Source organism: Phyllostomus discolor, chromosome 5, assembly GCF_004126475.2.
Source record: "Phyllostomus discolor isolate MPI-MPIP mPhyDis1 chromosome 5, mPhyDis1.pri.v3, whole genome shotgun sequence".
Lineage (NCBI taxonomy): Eukaryota > Metazoa > Chordata > Mammalia > Chiroptera > Phyllostomidae > Phyllostomus > Phyllostomus discolor.
This window is the reverse complement of record NC_040907.2, coordinates 105,212,387-105,235,256: the sequence shown is the minus strand read 5'-3', so window position 1 is coordinate 105,235,256 and position 22,870 is coordinate 105,212,387. Positions and strand designations below refer to the sequence as shown.

At 41.2% G+C, this 22,870-nt stretch overlaps 1 non-coding gene across 1 annotated transcript; it reads right to left on the bottom strand.

Annotated features, from left to right (window-relative positions):
* Window positions 1-17,963: 17,963 nt before the first annotated feature.
* On the bottom strand, window positions 17,964-18,070 carry LOC114498215. The gene has a single exon (XR_003684661.1). It is a non-coding gene; the product is annotated as a U6 spliceosomal RNA (small nuclear RNA).
* Between the last annotated feature and the right edge of the window lie 4,800 nt (window positions 18,071-22,870).

Here is a 22,870-nt window from a genome sequence, read left to right as displayed (position 1 = left end):
CTAGGGGAAATAGTTGGCTGTAGCTGATTTTATCCATATTTTTCCAACATGGTTCACCTGGCAGGTAACAGTCAAGACCTATGCCCTTGGGTCTACTGCTGCCTCTACATCTTGCTCTGTTAAGAGATGTTGGGGAATGAGAGGGACATTATTGGCAATAAATTTCTGTATTAAAACTAACTATTTATAATTGCCAAAACATCAAAACAATGAAGAGGCAAAAGAAAACACTGTGGTACACCCAGACAATGGAAACTTATTCAGTACCAAAAATAAATGATCTATTAAGCCACAAAGGACATGGAGGAAACTTAAATTAATATTACTAAGTGAAAAAGCCAATATGAAAAGCCTACATGATTCCAAATATATGATTCCAACTATATGATTCCAACTATATGGCATTCTTAAAAATGCAAAGCTATAAAGAAAGTAATAAAAAATCAGTGGTATCCAAGGGTTTGTGGACCTTGAGAAGAAAGATTCATTAGATATGAACCCTAAGAAAGAATTTACCAGCTAAGATGGATTCCTTATTGTCAACCAAGGAACCAAATTTTATGAATAATAAGAGTCTAGCAGCCATTGACTGATGGGCTCTTCCTGTACTTTGTATACTGGGGAGAACCTCAGTCAACCCTTGGCTTCTCACATTATGCCCCACTTGTATATGCTATCTAAGTCGACAACTGCAGGGGATCCCTGGTTTGGTCTATTTACCAATGAACTGAGACCTCTTCTGTCTAATCAGAACTGCACAATTTGAATGTTTTGTTTCTATAAAATGGACCTAATTGAGAACCTGGGCAGGAACTTTTGTTGTAAAAAGCAGTCTCCCCTTTGTCTCAGGGGTATAAAATTTAAATAGCTAATTGAATGTTTGTCTCCCAGCCTGCAGCTCCTTTTGTTCAAATAAATGCTTGTTATTCTTATTACAGTCTATCACATTAATGGTTATCAGTGGGGTGGGGGGGGGACAGTGGGGGAAACTGTGCAGGGAATAAGAGTCATAAATGGTAGGTACAAAATAGATAGGAGGAGGTTAATAATAGTATGGGAAATGGAGAAGCCAAAGAACTTATATGTATGACCCATGGACATGAACTAAGGTGGGGGAATGATGGTAGGAGGGGGGTACAAGGCAGAGGGGAATAAAGGGGAGAAAAATGGGACAACTGTAATGGCATAATTAATAAAATATATAAAATTAATTTTGGCTTACAGGTTGAAGAGATGTGGTTACAGAACACAGAGGATATTTAGGCACCAAAAATACTCTGTAGGAGACTGTAATGGTGGATATATGTCATTGCATATTTGTCTAAACCTATAGACTGTCCAACATCAAACATGAACCCTAATATAAACTGTGGATTTTGGGTGATAATAATGAGTCAATATGTGTTCACAGATTTTAACAAATATAACACTCAGTTGCAGGATGTTGATAATGGAAGAGACTATGCATGTGTAAGGGTAAGAGGTATATGGAAAATCTCTGGATGTTCTACTCGATTTTTCTGTGAACCTAAACTAAAATAAAAAAGAATAAAACCATTTTTTTAAGTTAAGTGTTCACATGTGTATGGTTTATTCTGTATTAACTAATGTGAATAATGCAACTCATCACTCATCAAAGCATCAGAGTTTAAAGGAGGCCAGTACCATTCTCAAATATTTGCCCCAGGATACATACCTAGACTGAAATTAGCAACTAAAAGAAGTACTAGTGAGGCTGACAGAAACCATGCTTTATGCAGAGGAGAGCTGCCACCACAATGGCCATACCAGAGACAAACTGAGGTCTCAACACACATGTACACTCCTGCATGCACACACACACAAGGTGTTGCTGGAAGATGGAAGAGCAGCCCTGCATCTCCTCTCTTTGGCTCTGATTCTGCCTTGATCTGATCAGAAAGCCACTCATGCTTCTGTTAGATGAGGCTCAGGGGTCTGGGCTTCTAGGAGGACAGTCCATATCCACACATGGCCAAGTTTAACCTCTGACACTAGATAATAAACTTTCCAGGATCTGAGAGGGAAGGGAAGAGAAAGGGCTTTCTAACTTGGCCAAGGAGTCTCTTCTGAAAAATGCATTTTATCTTTCATCAGAGTAACCTGTTTGGAGACTAGGACTTCATACCATACCACAAAGAAAGCTCCATCAAAGAACAATTGCATAAATGTGAGTGTCATAACATTTGCCCTCCTTTGGCACTAAAGTCTAAGCGTAATATTTTGCAAATGAAACTGCTCACAGGCCATGCATATGATGTCCAGTCATCAGATTAAAAAGTGATTTCTCTTCTAAGGTGATCAAAACCAAATCCTCTTATGTGGACCGAAATTTCAACTTTAACACACTGTGAAGTTTTGTGACACTAACAAGTAATGAACTGATTTTTAACAGCTTTATTGATGTATCATTTATATAGCACAAATTCACCCTCTTAAAGTATACAACTAAGTGATTACAGTATATTAATAAGGGTTGTGAAACTGCTACCACTGTATAATTTCAGGACATTTTATCACACTCAAAGGAAAACACATACCCATTAATAATCACCCCCATCCTGACCCTAAACCACCTCCATCCTTGGCAACCGTAATCAACTTTCTATCTCTATGGATTTGCCTGTTCTAGACATTTCAATAAAAGGAATCATATACATACCTGGGTGGTGTAGCTCACTGGGTTGAGTGCAGGCTGCAAACCAAAGAGTCACCAGTTCGATTCCTGTCAGTCAGGGCACATGCCTGGGTTGCAGGTCAGATTCCCGGTGGGGTCCGTGTGAGGGGCAACTGCACATTGATGTTCCTCTCCCTCTCTTTCTCCATTCTTCTCCCTCTCTCTAAATAAATAAGTAAAATCTTAAAAAAAAAGAATCATATATATGTGTGGCCTTTTATGTGTGGCTTATTTCACTTTGTATGTTTTTAAGGTCATCCATGTTGTATAAGTATTAGTACTTCATTCTTGTATTGCCAAGTAATATTCTTCTGTATGGATATACCACATTGTTTCTTCATTCATGATTAGTGAACATTGGACTGTTTTTATTTTCTGGTTATTGCAAACAATGCTGTTATAAACATTTGACTAAAAGTTTTTGTGTGGAAATATGCTTTAAATTCTCATAGGCATATATCCTGGAGTGGTATTGCTGAGTTATATGGTACCTTTATATTTAACTTTTTCAGAAATTACCAAATGATTTTCCAAAGTGGCTGCACCGTTTTACATTCCTACCAACAATGTATAAGGGCTCCAAATTCAAATCTTTGCCAACACTTGTTATTGTTTTTTTTATTATAATCATCCCAGTGTGTGTGAAGTGGTTTGCTTTGGATTTTCCTAAAGATGTTGAGCATCCTTACATGTGCTCATTGGCCATTTGTATATCTTCTTTGGAGAAATGTTTATTTAAATTAATTAACCATTTTTTAAATTATTTGTCTGGATACTAGACTCTTATCTGATATATGATTTGAAGATGTTTTCTCCCATATTGGATGTCTCTTTTATTTTCTTGATGGTGTCCTTTGATGCACAAACTTTTTAGAAAATTTTTATGAAATCTAATTTATTTTTTCTTTATATGCCTGTGCTTTTGTGATATATAAGAATTTACTGACAAATCCAAGGTTAAGATTTATTTTATGTACTCTAAAATTTTTATAGTTTTAACTCATATTTGTGTCTTTGATCTGCTTTGAGTTAGTTTTTCTATACAGTATAAGTTGGGTTCCAAATTTATTATTATTTTTTGCATTCAGTAATCAATTTTCCCAACACCATTTGTTGAAAAGATTATGCTTTCCTCCACCAAATAGTTTTGAGCCCATCAATTGACCATAAATGTGAGGGTCTATGAATGGATTTTCAATTCTAGTTCATTGTGATCTCTTTGTCAGTCCTTATGCTAGTACTACACTGTTTTGATTACTATAGTTTTGTCATAAGTTTTTAAATGGGGACAGGTATCAAAACCTGTCCAATTTTTATTTTTATTTTTCAACATTTTTTGACTATTCAGAGCCACTTTACAATTTCATGTCAGTTTGGAGTTTAGCTTGTTCATGTCTTCAAAAATAAAAGTTGTGATTTTGATAGGAATTACATTAATATGTAGATTATGTGAAATTTTGGCTTCTTAACAAAGTCTTCCAATCAGTGAATATAGGACATGTTTCCAGTTATTTTGATTTTTCTAATGTGTTTCAATAACATCTTATAGTTTCCAAAGTATAGGCTCTTTGCTTCTTTTGTTAAATTTATTCCTAATTATGTTTTTATTTTTATGCTGCTGTAAATGGAATTTTTGAATTTTATTTCAGATTATTCATTGCTAGTATATAGCAATACAATTGATTTTTGTATATTGATCTTGTATTCCAAAACTTTGCTGAACTCAGTTATAGTAGTTTTAAGGGTTTTTCAAATGGATTCCTTAGGACTTTCTTTATACAAGATGATGGCATCTCTAATAGAAATAGTTTTAATTCTTTCTTCTTCTCTGGATCACTTTTTTTTTTTTACTTAATTGCCACCCTGCTAGACTGTTCAATAGAAGTGGCAAGTACAGATATCCTTGTCTTGTTCCTAATCATGGATAGCCAGTATTTTACTAGCAAATGTGATGCTACTTTGGGCTTTTCATAGATGCCTTTTATCAACTAGCATAGAAGATTCCCACCAGTTTGTTTTATTTGCTAGCCCTCACATACCTCAGGAGCTGTTCAAAGCTATTTGGTGTCATCAGAGTTCTAGATAACAACTTTCCCTATTATGTCTACATAATTTATTTACACTTGATAATGATGTTCCAGCATTTAATAGACTAACAGGTAACTATGTTCTGTTTGACAAAGTCTGATAAAACTGAAATAGTTTAAGCCAGATATTAAAAACCTGTCACTTTCTTTTTTGACAGAGGCAACTTCTCTGCATAAACATTAATTTTTCCCACTATAACAGGGGGAAATTGCTTTGGCTTTTACTTTCTAAACAGATATGTGACTATCAAATGAGAAGAATGGATATGAAAATGTATGGTAACCTTACAGTGCTATGTGTATCTGAGGGTGATGATAATGATGATGAAGAAGGCGGGTCAAGTAGAAAAAATAGAGGTCATTTGTTTCCTGACACATGGCCAAACATGCTGGAGCTGTGCTCTCAATTTATGATTTTTATATTCTGAGTGCAAAATGCATGTGACCAATGTTTCAATGAGCTAAAACAGGACAAGTAAAATAAAGTATGCTTAGAATGGGAGACATTCTCTGGGGCAGAGGAAAATGCAGTAAGACAAAAATACAATAGTGGGAAAGGGTGGAGGAGAAGGCTCCACACATTTGTTTCCCTTCACACCTGCAAGGAAAAAAGGAACATTCTTTACAGCCACTAAAAGCTGGAGGGTCTTTTATTCCACAGCTTCCACTGAAGTGTGCACTGAGGCCACAAGTTGGAAAGTAAAGAAAGTGGAAGCACTTCTTTGCCACAGGTAGAGGCAGGGCACTTGACTCAGGAGGGTGAAGGAACTTAAGTGGAGGAAGACAGTGCCTGGTCCCTCCTGGACTGATTGTCCCAGGACAACCTGCCAGGCAGTTGACTTCACCAGCCTTAAGTACACCAAGTCTCAACTTAAGTCTTTCCTAAAATGAAAATAATTTAGGGTAATTATCCATGATGGGACCCAAATGTAGCTTTTTCTACTAAGTTATCTGATGATGAAATGATAAACTGAAGTAATAATTGAAAAAAATTAGGAGGAAATCTGGAAGTTGTCAGGGACATGTCACTTTAATTACAACACTCACAAATATTGTATATCTTGTTTATAAAATGGAGCCAGACTCAAAACAATGACCTAAAGTGAAATGTTCAAGGTAACAGCCAATAGCTTCAAATGACAATCTTGCTTTCCATTGTTGGCTATTCTTGGTGCACTAGGACCAACCTAGCAATGTCCCTTGTATCAGCCCTGGGGCCAAGGAAACCAGTGGGATATATGACTGAACGCATTGAATAGTATTTTCATTCTAGACTTTACTAGATATAATCCAATATAAAGCATTGTTTTATGTCTGTGAGTGTGCAGCAAAATGAAAACAAACAAAACAAACCTCTAAATACATTTGTTGACCTCTGAAACTTCATTAGTAGAACAATTTATCTACGGATTAGATGGACTTTGTTTAGCAAAATATCTTGGTACTCCACCGTAATGTAAAAAAGGAGGGTCCCAAAATGTTATTTGGGAAAAAACCATGGAAGATATAGCCAAAAGACATTGTTTAGGAAATAAAGGAAATGTGAATGTGGGGGAGGCCAGAGATGACAGTGGATGCTTTTTAGAGGAGGGTAGAGCCATGTGGCTAACACAGGAGAAATGTGTTCAGGCAGAAATTCCTATAAGCATGCCATGGCTGAGCATTTTGGAAAACAGGGCCAGCTTACATTCAGTTTTATTTAATATATGTAACTGGCATTCCTTCCCACTCCCTCCAATTCTCAAACTTTAAGGGTCAGCTAAATCCCTACTCCTTTTTTAGAAGTGCTTTAGATAGGGGTAGCAAAGGAAAAGAGGTTTCCAACTCCTTTTACAAGCTATAATATCCAGCCAGCAGTGACCCAAAAATTCAAATGTCCTGAAGGGCCCTGCATTCTCCAGCAGCAAAGAGAGCTGTGGGAGTATGTTGAAGAACCAGTGCTGGTGGGAGAGCTGATGAATTTGAGAAGGTGGGAGGAGCCACTGCTGGTGGGAGAGGCCAGTGCTAAAAGGTAGGGGCAGATAGGAGGAGCCAGTGAATGTGGGAGAAGCTGATGAAAGGAGTACTTCCCAACAGGCCAGGAGTGGTTTTTAGACCTGTTTTATTTATTTCAACACAGAAGGAAGTGGGTTGGGCAGGGAAAGCAATAGCAGTATCCTTTCTTTAGTGATATTAAAGCAGTAAAAATTGAGAATTGATTCAAAGTAAAAGCAGAAAGCTGGGAAAAGTGCTGCTAGTTTTATGGTTGAGAGGCTGCTGGTAGTGCTGGACATTGTTCAGACTTCAGATGCAAGGCAAATTGAACGTGAGCCCCATATCTGTCACCTGTGAGCTGTGTAATCTTGAATGAGAAAGAACTCACTGGACTCCAATTTATGAAATGGAAGTGAGAATAATAATCTTGCTGGTAAACATGCCTTCTCTTTGCTTCACAGAGGGAGAAGCCAATTCCCCCTTACCAGGGCTACCCAAGGCATTAAGGGAGCCAGGCCCCTGAATTCAGGAGGCTTGTCTAAGAGGGCACCAGCTCCCTTCGTAGTCCTTTCTTCCCAAAATACGGCTTTTCCTTGGGTCCCCTCCCTTCTCTCTCCAGTCATGGTTCCAGGGAGCCCCTTCATGCCATGTGGACCAACCACTCTCTCTCGTTCCAGCATCATGTAGGCCAAGTACCCTAGAGTAGCAGCTCAGAAGTGGGTTTTTGGTGGATTCCAATACAAACAGTGGCAATTCCCCCACCTTTTTATCAACATGTTTATAAACATAGGAAGTGGACAGGTAGGAAGAGTTACAAAGGACCCATCCCTGTAAAAATAAAACATAGCAGAGAACAATGACTATGTTCTGCAATGGGTGAAAGGAGGTTCTGGGATAAATGCTGGACTCTCAGCATTTCCTGATGTATTTATGGAGCCAGAATTGGACAACTCCTTTTCAGGTTCAAAGAGGCTTTCTAAATCAGAATGCAACAGGACCACATGCCTAGGCTACATAAGCCATCATGACCAAGATTCGTTTCCCTGGCCAAAACAATTTTCTAGAACTCAAAATATTGCCTTGTCAACCTCCAATTTAAAGCCTTCTCTGGTGCTCATTCCATAGCTTAATGATGACTATCTTCTTTAGCTTGTGTTCTAGAACTTCTAGGTCAGACTGTTCCTGCCCTATTCTTCTTCCTCTCTAGACATTTGAGGACCTCTCACACTTCCTGAAGGGGTCACGGCTGTAATGCAGCTACCTGGATGCTTTTCCTGCCCAGAAAACTCAGGCTCTCTTGTCCTTCACCTCTTTGAGGTTTTTTTTTTTTTTCTTTCCTTCCTCCAAATTATGAGCTCTTCAGGGACAGTAACTTGCTAGAGGCACTTGGGCATAGAAATGTTTTGTTGACTGAGTGATCCTTTGTTGTTGATGGGTCTTTTGTTGTTGTTTTGTTGTTGTTTGGTTACACAGAAACACACAGGTGTCAGTTGGTGTTTACTGTCTTTACCATGTGCCAGGTACTTTGCTGAGCAGTTTATGTGCATTTTCTTATTTCATCGTACAGAAAAGTCTTTTCAATTTAAAACCAAAAATGATATAATTAGCATAAAGTCAAATAGCTAGTAAGTAGTAGGTCGATGACTCTGATCAGAGTCAACCACCTGCCCTCTAGAGTTGTTTTAATAGTTGAAAAATTCAGAAATCTCTAAGCAAGTTATAGACACTAAGTAGAGTGAGTTGTGCAGTGCAGGTAATGTGTGTGAGCTTATTCACTGTGTGACTTTCAAACCCAGCCTCAGTTTCTTCTATTTATAAAATGAGGATAGTAATTTTGAACATAATGCTTTTGTATGTATTAAATAAGCTAATGCAAGCAGGTATTTAATGAACCTCCTGGTTAGGGCTTGGACTAGGCTGAAGCCAGCCAGACCCTACCACACCAAGGGACACCACACTTCAGAAACAACTAGTCTCCAATGGGAATGACCCTGGGTTTGAGATCCTCCTTATGTTCTCTCTCACTGTAGTCTTGGCCCTGTTTATGGCATTTTGGGGGGTGTGAGAAATCATTTTCTTAGGCACCTGAGTAGAATTGTCTTGTCTGTATGAGGAATTATTTCCATGAATCATCTGTTTCCTTATAGTCATATATACCTCAGTATTATTCTTTTTATTAGGAAAGCACTCTCCACCTCCGAACTATCTTCTTTTTTAAAAATATTTTATTTATTTATTTTTAGAGACTGGAAGGGAGGGAGAAAGAGAGAAACATCAATGTGTGGTTGCCTCTCATGTGGCCCCCACTGGGGACCTGGCCCACAACCCAGGCATGTGCCCTGACTGGGAATCGAACCTGCGATGCCTTGGTTCACAGGCCGTGCTCAATCCACTGAGCTACACCAGCCAAGGCTAAACTATCTTCTTATTTTCATGCAGTTTCAACACAGAGTGGGAGTGATTTACTGTGGGTCTCGTTATCTAGTTTTTTTACAGCAACTCAAAGGGTACTCTTGTGTAAATGCAGTCACAGTCTCTCCAGGAAACTCACTTTCTTTGTACTTCTAGAACCTTTTCAACTTTCCCCATTCACAAGGGTCCTTACCAAGGCATTGGCAGAAACTCTTCCTCAGATATAATCATCATTATTTGTGCCCTCAGGCCTGTAGTCGCTCATTCATAGAGTTTCCAGGAGTCAGAGTCAACTCAACACAGACACTGATAATATATTATAAAATATATGTACAATAGCAACTATCTTGTGTAGATCCTTATCATATATACCATACAAATTATGCACATATTTGGTCACACCTGAAAGAGATGTGTATTAAGTTGTACTCAAAACAAAAGTTGAAAGAGGGAATATAGTATAAAATCAGTGCAGGACAATTTGTGACTGATATCAGGAACTTCTTAAGAATACCATTTATTATTAAACCAAAATAGCCTCCCTAAGATCATAGGCGAGACCCAGGACTTAAGGCATTTCAGCCTGGACAATGTCCTGCTAAGGACATAGAAGAAATAAAGTGATGCCCTACCAGGGGATACTCTTAGGCACAAAGCATGAGTCCCAGCCTCCTTTCTGAGTCAAGAGTATAGAGCAGAGGTTTGCTCCAGACCTTCGTGTTCCTCTATGTGCAGCAGTGGAGCTTCAGGGTTCAGCGTGGTCAGCTGACTAATAGCCTTAGAAAGTACTAGGGGTAACTTAAATGTCATATGAAAACTCCACAGCAGAGCAGGAAACATTAATGAAATTACTAGACTTCATGTAAGCATATGGGTGGGCTTAGTGTGTCCAGATTTCTCTGAGGCATGTGACAAGGTGACATGTGAAAGCTTTTTAATCAATATAAATATGATAGGGCAAGATCCTCATATGCTCCCCATAAAAGCCTTGGTTAACCTTTCACAAGCAGGAGTAATGAATGTGGACCCAGCAGAGCTCTCTAGGAGCTGTGTGGCCTCTTTAAGTAAATACAGATAGATGGTGGTATTCAGAATCACTGTACATAGGAGAGTGACTGTCAAACTCACTAATTGATCTAGAAGGCATTACACAGATATATTGGATATATATATCCCAAATGGTCTCTATAGATCAGAGTTATGGACATAATAAACAAGGATGAAATTTAATACAGAAATCATGAAGAGATACCAAGATTGAAAAACAATAATAGCAAATGCCTGACACACGATAGGAATTAAACATTTTCTGGCTGGATTCATTGATGGGATTAGTTAGTAGCATGTATAAAAATAAATTAAAATTGAACATAAACTCAAAGTGTATCAGAGGTGTGAAGGTTGTAGCACATCAATTGGTAAAACCTTGCTTGTCCTTTATGCCCCAAGTCCAGCCATCAGACTTTGTGAGATGAAACCTCATCTGTGCATGCTCAGACTTTACCTACAGGGGCAGGTGTACTTCCAGGCACCACAACATGAGAGGGAGGTTTGATAAATGGATTTTTTCCCAGAATCAGGGGATACAAATAATGAAATTACATCACACCATGATGGCTAAAGGATTTAGGAAGGATTAGAATGCGGGGAAGAACTGGAGTTTACTCCAAATACTTGAAAAGTTGTCATGGTGAAGCAGAACTATACTAGCTCAGGGTGACTTGGGAGGACAGAGTTAAAGCATGGGGAATGAGTGATAAAGGTAGATACTGGCTCAACATAAAGATATTTCTAATGGTACAAGTTGACCCCATGGAATGGATTGCTAATGGTCTCCCTTCCCATCACTGAAAATGTACAAGTAGAGGATGAATGGTTACTTTCCAGGTTTTGCACAAGGTAGTTATTCAAGGATGGATCAGGGGTCTGGTTTGTGTCCACTCAGAGTTGAGTCCAGAGAAAGGCAGCCCAGACCAAACAAACCATTGACAGAAGATGGTGCTCCCAACTGGCTGGTGTTAGGAAAAGTGATGAGATAAGAAGTAAAAGCTGCTGGTTGGGGCCTGGTCATTTGTTGTGGAGAGAAGTTGTTAAAGCAGGCAGGGCCCAAGGAGAAGAATTGTGTTCACCTGAGCTATAGGTTTCTCCCACGGACATGGATGAAAAGCCTGCGGGGTGAAGTGGGCTGGGCTGGGGCACAGAGAGCCTGGGGCCAGTCCATTCCAGCCCACCCACTTCCCCTTCTCTGTCCAGCTGTCAGGAATGTGGGCTAAATCACAGCACTTGCTCTTCTTACACTTCTGCTTTGTTTGGGGGGTTTCCTTAGGACTTTCTGGTGGGCACTACTTGTCTTGCATCTATTCCAGGCTGGGCAGGTTCACACAGAATTTGGGCAGAGGGGAAAAAAAATTTGTGGAGCTGTCATTATAAATTACATGCCTTTTTTAGTTGGGAGATTCACGCACACTACAAGCCCCGTGTCGCTCCATGGGAAGTCCCAACTTTCTTATATACTAAGAGTACACAAAGTTGGCAAGGTGCTAATACTAACCTTCAGTTATATAACAGAGCTTCATTCTATTAATGTGGGCCCTTTTTCAAGGCCACATGAACATTTCCAAGCCACAGTTGCCTGGGCATCTGGGTGATGGAGACTGACTTCATTTTTCCTACAATCCACCCCTTCAGGGCTCCTCACCATGCAATCTACATGAGGGTGTCTTCCATGAGAGTCCCTTCATGAGGAGGTAAGAGCCCTGCACTTAAATGCCTCAACAGCAATACAAGTTGCAACAGCACATGGTTAAAACACAAGTGCTGCCATTCAAGTCAGCAAGGAACTACCTCCATTCAGTAGTTAAGGATACCCATCATTGCTGCAGGGGACCACCTGTAGGCATTTGATAACATAGATTTTTAGAAGCTAATGCCCATAGAGCTTGGCTAATATTGTTAGGGAGATATGGAATGTACACACAGCATTCAGCCCCAACTAGGGCACATATCCCACCTTGTGATGCAGTGAGCATATTTAAAGCCATATGGTCTTGTAAGGCTACTTTTCTTAATTGATATACTTCCTTATTTAAGAGGCTTTAGGAATTATGTGTTGCATTTAATGTTTGAGCAGTGTGCAAAGCTAAAGCAGGAATTTTGGCCTTAGTGACTATAGAAGTAGATTGAAGAGAAAAAAAAATGGCTAATGTGTAGTACCACCAGGAGGTACGCTTTACTTGGTGTTGCACCTTAAATGCTTCCTAATTGGTTGGCCAGATTGCAAGCATTTTCTGAACTCAAGAAGGCAAATAGGGCCATCCCCAGGTACAAATGCAAGTCCAGTTTTTAGGCAAATAACGCCACCCACATGAGCCACAGACTCAGAGGGCCCCAGTGGGAACTGCAGTCCACACATTACTCTGCACCTACCAGAAATGCTTCAGAGTATGAATCTGACATAAACCTATTGGAGTCCAACCTACTTGGGTTTTTTCTTTGAGGTTTTTAATACAAAGGAGAGCTGGTCCTGCCAGCTCCACAGTCTTAGCTGTGAGCTACCCTACATTATCCCATATGGAGTAGCCAACCGATGGCCTGGGCCAGTCATACCACTGCTTTGCCCCAGCATAGATATCAGTCCAGGTCACTTTCCATAAGGGCTGTGCATTGTTCCATTGGTTCTGAAACCAAGTCCAATTTGAGACAGACGCTAGAGAGATGTGCCATGGGAGGCTGGCCTATATGCTCAAGGGGATTTCAGTGAAGATCCAGCATGCTGATTGGTTAGCCAGTGAGACATAGATATGTACCCAGTCAACTAGGGTGATATTTTGTACCCTAGAGGCAAAAAGACAAAGCAATTATTGGAACTGACAATGACAAATTACAAGCCCCAGGCAATATGCAAGCAAGTTTCTGGTCAGCTGATAGACTGTGGCTAGCAAAGGGGTCTTCCTGGGCACAATTATTATAGTTTTCATATTTCAACTGGGGGTATAGCATGTACTTGCAACAACAACAGAGAACTTATAAGGAACAATAAGGATACTACAAAGGTGCCATGGGGAAGCATTTCATGGTCTGCTGGCCCTGGGTATGTCACCTTTAAGATTGGGCGCCATGTCCCAATTACCCAGAGCACTATTTGCAAGTTTCTCTCCACCCTTTGACCCAAGGGGCAACAAGAGCCACCCAGTGCATGTGGGGGGCTTTTATTTCCAAAGGCCGTGTCCAAGTGGCCTTGTACACCACACAACTATCTGTGCAAATAATCAGAGGAGGCACTTCATTTACAACCACAAGCCACACAGCTCTCAGTTCTGCCCACTGGCTATTCTTACCTACTTAACTGTCAAACTAGAACATGTCTGTTTCTGGCTGAATTGTCATGCAGTCCACATGGCAGGCTCACCCCTGCTAGACCCGTCAGTATACCATGCATTAGAAGGATTGGGTGCCTGCCGTGCTTCTAGTTTTTCTATTGAGGCAGGGGTAATAGATGATTTATTTACCTAGGTAACAGGGCCTAACACTTCCCACAACTCAGCCTGTAGGGGGATAGTCAATAGGGTACTTCTTTGTTGCAGATAAACTCCCCACTTAGCCAACGTGTACATCTGAGTTGTCCCACTGTGAGGCTTGGCCATGAAGCCTTGGACCCACCCTACAATGGGATACATGGTCCTTCCTGTTATAGCCTTCATGGCCAATGGGGCAGCATACACCTCTTCCAGTTGCTTTTCAATCAAGGAGTATGATACCTCTGTTCCCTTCCATAGTTGAGACCAGAAACCCAAGGGTTGACATAGACATTCCGATCACTGGCAAAGACCCCATCCAAAGCCTTCTTGTGTCATGTGCACATCTAGCACACAGGGTCTAGCAGGATTCAGAACATATGAGGACTGAGCATGTTTAATTATGCACTTCACTCCTTGGAACACTTGTTCCAAAGTCAGAGTGCAGCCCCAGCTTGCTTCTTTTTTTACCAAGGCGTACAAGGGGCAAATGACCCTCATGAGCAAGGTGGGGCATGAACACTACACTCTTCAGTACCCAAGCAGGCCCAGAAATGTCTGGAGCTGTTTCACAGTGGTAGGGGCAGGATATGCCTGAATTTTATTTATTACCACATTGGGGATTACTTTTGTTTTACCTGACCAGACAACCCACAAGAATTTTACAGATAATTCAGGCTCTTGTGGCTTGGCCTCATTGAGTCCCTAGCCACATGACTTTAGGAGTGACAGCACTTGCAATGCTGCTTTCTTTAATTCTGTAAGAGAATCACAGGTTAGCAAAATGTCATCAATGTAGTGAAAAAGGCACACAGTAGTAGACCATGGTCATTTAGCCAGGTCCTCCACCACAAGCCCATGACAAATGGTCAGGATGTGCAAATACCCTTGAGCGAGCACTGTAAAAGTCCATTGCTGGCTTTCCCATTTAAATTCAAACTGATCTTGGCTTTCTGAAGCAGTATTAATGGATAAAAAAGCATTTTCCAGGTCAGTCACAGAATGGTAGATTCCCATCTTGTTCGTTAGCCATATCAAGTCCACCACAGAAGATACCATTGCACATATTGAGGGAATTACCTTATTGAGCTTCCAGTAATTTACTGTCATTTTTTCATGTGCCATCTGGCTTCTGTACTGGACACATGGAAGAGTTGAAGGGACTGTGGCCAGCCCTAATTATTCCTGCCTTTTCCAACTCTCCTATGGTAGCCATAGGAGACCTCCTTATGCCCTCCAGGAAGGCAGTACTCTTCACCCATTGTGGGGACAGCAATTGAACAGGGGGATGCTCAGAATGTCCCCACAGAATAGTTTTTATCACTCAAACTCTTAGGCAGAACTCCCCTACAGTGGTTTGTAGCCACAATTCTTGGAGCACATCAATGCCCAGTATATACTCAGGAATAGGGGAGATATAAACAGTATATTTAGTGGGGCGATCACCCAATACCCAGAGAGAGCTGCAGGGCTTTCATCTTTACACTGTGTCCCCCATAACCATCAACAAAGGCCTTAGGTCTGGGAACTTCTCAGGGTTTCCATTGCAGGATAGTACATTTTGTCCCTGTGTCTACTAGAACCAGGTCCCACTGAACATTTGTAGGGGACCAATAGATAGCCAATTCCACATGTGTCCTCTGTTCCCCAACTGATGGGTTCCTTGGCCCTCTGCCTATTGAATGTCCAAAGGATATTTAGTTCCTCCCTCTTCTTGGGAGGCTGGCACAGTCAAATGGTGTTCTGGACTTATGGGATGGGCCTTCTAGGTCGCATCCCCTGGTTTTTCCTTTGCTGCCTTCTTCTCCTTCTCCTTCTCCTTCTTTTCTTCTACTTCTTCTTTTCTTCTTCTTCTTTCTTCTTCTTTCTTCTTCTTTCTTCTCCTTCTTCTCCTTCTTCTCCTTCTCCTCCTCCTCCTCCTCCTTCTTCTCCTAATCACTCGCACAGGTTTGCTTTTTGGCTGAGGGATACAGGGGTCTCCAGACACCATCCCTCCCACCTGCTGCTGTATCCTCTTGGGTTGTCCACCACTGACACCACCATCACTGTCTCCGCTGTTACTGCCTCTGTGGCTCCAGCCACTGCCATGGGTTCCCCCTGCCACCACATGCCCTGCTCAGGACTCCTGGAGTGGAGCTTCCAGGGGCAGGCACTGGTCACTGCCAGCGCACCCAATCACAGTCTTCTTTACCCATTGCTCTTGGCAACTTTGTTCCAAGTTGATGCATGGTGCGGAAGGGAAAGGGGCCACGGGCTGCACAGATCCAGACTGCTCCCAGATGCCATAGGCTGCTGTAATTTTATTTTCTGTATACCTACTGGGTGAGCCCACAAGGGAACCCAGTTCCTTTCCCCCCTCCTCTTCCTTAGAATCATTTACTATGGGAGGGAGGTCACAGCTGCCCCAGCATTTGGAGGTCTTCCTCTGGGGCACAGATTCTGGCCTCCAATGCTTCCTTTTTTCCTTGGAGTTCATGTAACTTTGCTACCTCCTGAAGTGCAGTCCTCATCTTAGCTCCACAAAGCTGAAACACCCAGCCCATGGCCTCCCTCTGCTGTCAGGGCACTTGGCTTTTTCAAGGTCTTCCCTACCATCTGCAGGACTTTCTTTACTGTGTCAGGTACACCACTAACATTGGGCCAGTACTGGGGGGAGAGCACAAGCTCCTAGGAGACTCGCCACAGGATATCACATGCCGGTGGCAGGCCACCCTGACAAGCCTCTCTCTGGGGATGCTGATAGTTTCTCCATACCATACTGGTATAAATACTGCCTGTTTTGCCAATTGTCCTGCAGCCATTCAAGGCCAGACCAGTTCACATGGGATCAGGGCAGAGGGAAGAACATTCCCAGAGCTGTTGGGATATCTGGCATGCCTTTATTCTGTGGTGGGGCAATTAACGCATGCCCCAAGCCATGAGTTGCACTGGTGGAAGTCCCAACTCCCCCAAATACTAAAGGCACACAAAGTTGACAAAGTGCCAATACTGATCTTCAGTGCACACAGAGCTAGCAAGGTGCCCATACTGACCTTCAGTTACATAACAGAGCTTCATTGTATACATGAGGGCCCTTACTCAAGGCCACATGAACACTACCAAGCCACAGTTGCCCAGACATCCAGGTGAGGGAGCCTGACTGACTTCATTTTTTCCTACACTTCTCTATTCAGGTTTTCCTTTCCCCACTCAGTTGGGCCCTGGGTACATGCTGCACATTCCTGGTCTCATGATGAACAAGTGGTGGCGGGGAGAGAAAGTTGCTCTCCCTCATCCTCTGGGAATTGGGTGTTCAGAAATGAACTCTTCTGGGTATCTCTGCACACCTGGTGCTAAGGAATTAAGAAAAGCCAATCAGCCTTGGAGGCAAAAAGTGTTTTCGGTGCCAACCTCTCTCGTTCCATTTGTGGCTTTTCACATTTGCACAGCATATACGGCAAAAATTCCCCTTCAGGTGTTCATAGGCATAAGCTTAGCCAAGTTACAACTGGATTGCATTGTTAGACTCAAGTGTCTTGCTTCCCTCAGGTTTAGGAAATTCAGCATTCTGATGCCTCTTCTCCACAGGGGAAAAAGAAATGAAATAAACTGAGCCTGGGACTCAACCTTCCAGGGCCAACTCTCTTGTCTTTTTCAGTCACACCGAGCAACCAGCTTTTCACAGAGATGTCTGGATCTCACTTGGGCATATTTCAGTTTTAAGAAACAAGGGCATTCCCTTCCCATTGTGTCTCCAATGGGTAGCAATGGTGGTATTTATGCTGATGCTTTAACCTGTGGGAGAGTCTAGCTAGTGAAAGTATGCAGCCCAACTCCGGACTTTCCTTTGTAGTCTGAGCAACCAGGCAGGGTTTCTCCATGTCCCCCAGAATCACTAGCAAATAGTCCACACCTGCAGAGTGAGTCTGGACCAGTATTGTCTCAGGCAGGAGGCTGAATGGAGAGGTGGAAAGCTGCAATTCCCAGACACTCTTTCTTTATCTCTCCCTTTTTAAAAATAGAATCTATTGGGGTGACATTGGTTCACAACACCAATACAGGTGTCAAGTATACAACTCAACAAACCATCATTTGCATCATGCACCCTCTCTCCCAAGCAAAGTGTCTTTCTGTCTCCATTTTCCTTCCCTTTGCTGGCCTTCTTTAACTCCTTGGTTGTTGGAGTTCCGTGATTTTCTGGCACTTATGGTTTATTGTTTGTAGATTGCTTGTTATCCTTCTTTTGGTTATGTGAGGAAGTGAAACATTTCTACCTACTCATCCATATTGGCTAGAACTCCTTAAAATATGGAACAGTTCATGAGCTTGTGTGTCATCCTTGTGCAAGGGACATTCTAATCCTCTCTGTGTCATTCCAATTTTAGTATATGTGTTGCTGAAGCAAGCACTCGATCTCTATCTATGAGTCACTGTGCAATCATCATTGTGCAAGGACTGCCTCTTGTACCAAAGTTCTTTCCAGCAGGGTCTGGTTCCTGCCAGAATACACCTTTGGGTCACTTGTGAGGTTACTTGGGTTGAGCTCTGTTGTGGTCTAAAGTGCACTACTGATTGTGTTGCTTCTGCCTCCACATTTGCATGGTTTAGGTTCAGGTCTATGATAAATGTTGTGTGTAATCAGCCTTGAGCTACCTTTCTGAAACTACCACACTATTCACTGTTTTTGGCTGCATCTACTGGGCCTGAATGATTATGGTAGGAGCCAGTCTGTGTATCAAGGTCAGAGTCCACCAACTTAGAGCTGGGGGCAGATATATAAAAGGTCCCAGACTGCCTGAGGTCTACCTCCATCTGTTAGCTACTCTGCCTCCCCCTGTTTTTTCTTGGTCTTCCTCCGGAGCTTCCCAAAAGAAAGACTGTACAGTGGGTTTTGGCTAGGTGAGATCCCAAAGTTTCATGCTGGATACAGCCAGCAGACCTTCCTACAGGACCCAAGCACAACAGAATGGTGTTATCAGTAAGCGGAGGACAGGGCAGTGTACTGCCCAGGAAGGTGGCCTCTGGGTCTCTAGCAGACTCCCTTCTCAAACATGGCAGACTAAATACCCACTGATTTTCACCGCCAGATGCTATGTGGGCTCCTCTTTCCATCTCTGTTGCTCTGGGTTGGGGATCCCTGCATAGGGTCAAGACCAATTCTCCTGGGGGGAGTTTTACACCTGATATATTTCTCCAGCTTCTCAGCTGCTGCAACATGTGTGCAGGGGCCAGCTCTCTTAGCATCTTTGCCCTTCTTACCAGTCTCTGTGTAGCTCCTTCTATAAGTCCTTGGATATAATACTCCTGCTCAGCTGTGTTTAAGTTGGACATTCAGATTGATTGCTTCATAATTTAGCTATAACTCTGCAGTTATCTTGGAATCCTCTCTCCTCTTTAATCTAACACCATATAGATTATTTATGTAAAAGTTCTCTGACTCTTTGGGCCATATGATATCTTCAGTGGATAAATTGTTTGTTTATGATTAGAAGAGGCCATTGTTTGTCAGAACTTTCTTGTTGCAAACTCACTGTATTTCATGTTTTCTAGGCAGCCAGTAGCCCCTACATGAGCAGCTCCCTGTGCCCATTTGTACCTGACAGAGTCACACTGGTCTTTACATTCTTCCCTTAAACTTTTCCATGGAAGAGCTATGAAAACTGGACAGTGGACCAGAAGAGGGGGGATGCCAGCTAATGAAAAGGGAGCCAGGTAAGTCTCCAAAACAAGTCTCCTGCACACTGAAATTGGGGGGCATTCATCAAAATCCTAATCATCCACACAGCATCCATCAGAAAAATCAATCCCGATTATGTACTTGATTCTCAGAGAAAACAAAAAGTAATCAAACCACTCAGCTGTAAAACTATAATTTTTTAACAAATTATTAAATAAATAATGTGGAAGATTTCTGCCAAACATTCACTTGGAAAAATGAAGAGTGATAGCAGGTTCCAGATATTTTTAACAGCAGAGGACTCTTGTATTTGTGTTATGAATTACCCAAGCTAGGTAGACCCAAAGCAAAGACTGTCACTCTGCTTCTCTTGTCTTATTTGGGGTCTTCACACTCTATTTTTCTATTTTGAGTATTTATCTATTTACTTTACTGTCAAATAATTGATTGAAATAATTATTAACATGAGAGTGCCCAAATAAAACATGGGACATGGCTCTGAAGCTTAATGGGGACAACTGGTATGAGGTCCAAAAACAGGGCTTGGAAACGGTTGGGAGTAGGACTTTGACCATGCTATTCAAAAGCACAGAAGTTAATAGATAACTATAACATCAATTATTAGTATTGTATGAGATGTATCATATTTCCCTGGACAAATACTGGCATATTTTCCTTTTCTGGGTTGACTAAATTCAAGCTAGAAGGTTGCTTGCTGTGTAAGGAGTGGAGACCAGCAGCATTATTCATTTTGAGGATGCACTGCACACTGATGGGCTCCATGTGTTGCTCTGGCTAGAGGCAGACAGGATGGAAAATGTTGGGCAAATAGCAGAAGTATCAACAGAAGATTTTATCACTACTTGTCAATGCTGGTTAATAGACTGATGGCCTTGGTGAGCCATTAACCTACCCATTGTGGCAATATCTAACCATAGGTAATTTCATTAAAATATTTTTTTACTGATGCAGGTAATGGACACTGATTTTTCTTGTTGACAGGAAAAAAAAACTATTTTAAAAGATGTATCAATCATTTCTTTTATTTTTTTTACTCTGATGCTTTTGGCATGTTAGGGCCTTTCTGACTCGAATGATTGCCTATCCCAGAGTAAGTCAATCCCTAGAGACACAATAGTAAACAACTTACCTTTGAGCATGTCTGTGAAATGCAAACCAATGAGATGCGATGCAAATGTAACATCCAGAGCCCATACCTCCAACCACCTACTTTATCCCACTATTACACTCTAGACCAAAATCCGTCTACTCTAATCACCCAGGGCCAGGTACTAGAAAACTATGGACAGCCACTATGCTCTAGAACCTACTGAAGTTATTCAACCTTGCCAATCCTAAATCTGTTCACCTTGCCTTTAAATCCCCTTCCCATGGAAACCACGAGAAAGGCTCTTGCCTACGTTTCCCCCTCCTCCACTGCCTCCTGACCCACCTTGGTGCTTACCCATGTAACTCTGTAAGGAGAGCCCCCTCCTCTGAGAATTGTAACAAATCATCTTTACAGTGGCTGTCTATCCTGCTCTGTTGGCCTTACTATACCTAAATAATAATAAAACATATATTTTAAAACTAAAAAGTGTGAGCAGTGGTGTTCTTGGCAGTCAGAAATGACAAGCATATTATTGATAATTTCCATAGGATTTTTTTCATTAAAATGTTCTTTTGAGAGCACAGGAAATCTTTCTGTACAAAAATAGCAAATTGGTTCTATGTCATTTTTTAAAAGATACTGCACATGTATAGTTAAAAATTAAATATTAAAATGGACTTATAATATAAAGTAAGTTTTTCCCAGATGGCTTCATAGCCCAGAATCATATTGCAGAAATTTTGCACTCTTTCTATTGGTAATTGTTCTGTGAGATTCCTCCATAACTCTAAATAATGTGTTTTATCTCTGTGGGTCACTACCAATATGCTTCATCCATCTATCAACCCATATTCTGCTGGAGATGTAGAGAATCTGGCTGACCTGCAACCAACCCCTTCACTTTTTTGCCCTTTGAAATATTTGAGAATTATATTACTATTTCTATCATTTCTATCAGTAATTCTAACTTTAAATAACATATCTTTTTATTTCTAGTTCCATTTTCTTTCAATACACTCCCTTGACATTAAACTTTGTAAAATAAGTGTGCTAACTCCTTGACACTTTCTTCTTCTCCCCCGCCCCAATCTCCAAGTCATCTCCACCAGCCTGACTTCTGTCAACTATGTTTTTACTATGATAATTAAAATGACATAGTTCACACTCTCCTGCTCATTTCAAGTTCACTATTAGTGGTCTACAATGGCCAGAACAGGGGATCTTGAGAAGGAAACTGGAACCAGCTTCCACTAGTAACTTTCTCTGCTGTTCTGGGCAAGACACCCAGTTCCTTGAAGGCCTCATTCAGTTTCTTTCATAGGTTTAAAATGAAATGAACTATAGTCAAATGAGACTGCATTGGTGAAAAAAAAAATGTATACTCCCTATACTGTTGTCCACTGGGAAGATGGGTGATTATTCTGATCTGTCATTAGAGAAGTCCAGTGATGGGGTGGGTATGATCCTCTTGTCCCTAATATCACAGCACTGTCACTGCCAAGAATGTGTTGATGTATGCTGTGCCTGTGGTTGGCAAAATAACAGTGTATGGATTTCTTCCATGTCAAATCCCATCACACAACTTATAAATGTTCTTACTCTCATGTGGTTTGATGTGTATATATGAATTGAAGTTATATTTTGTGATTTTTTAAAGGGCAAAGAGAGTGGTTTTATCATTAGTCACCTTTCTGAAATAAAATGTTCTAATTCACTGATAATAAAATTCAGCCTAAGCCTACTCTTTTCCTTAATATTTTTAATAGTCCTATCTGAATTCCCTTGCTGCTCTTGAAGTAAAGCCTCCATTATCCCATAATTGTTATGTATATATGGCCTTGAGTTGCATTAATAAACCCTAGAAAAAACTGTACTACATTTCAGTCTGTTCATACACAGTACTCCCCTTACCTTCTTTCTAATAATTTTCCCTCTCTGAAAATTATTCTCTATTTTTGGAATCTAATTTTCCTGACTAGGAAAATTTTACATAGGTTTTTATTTTCTTCAAAATATTTATTTTCGATAGAGAAATTTAATTTAGCCATTTTGAATACTACTTTATTCAAAGAATGACAGTCTAAGGCACTAGTGAGGGCACTATGCTAAGGGATCTGCATCTGTTAGCTCCTTGAACTGTAACTACCTTGTCATTCTCATTCTACAGTTGAGGAGCAGAAACTCAGGAGATTTAACAGCTTGAGGTTAAATGTGAGCCCAAGGCCACATCCTGATTCTCGTGGGATGCATCATGTTTCTCCTGCTGTCACACAAGTGAGGTGGGGGGAAGCAAGTCCTTGGACCAGCATAACTTAATGACACATAGTTTAATATAACTTATGAAAACCATGTTACCATATAGAGCAGGTGAGTGTGCTGGATGGTGATGGCAGTGGAAGCACTACGAGTAACAACTGCTCT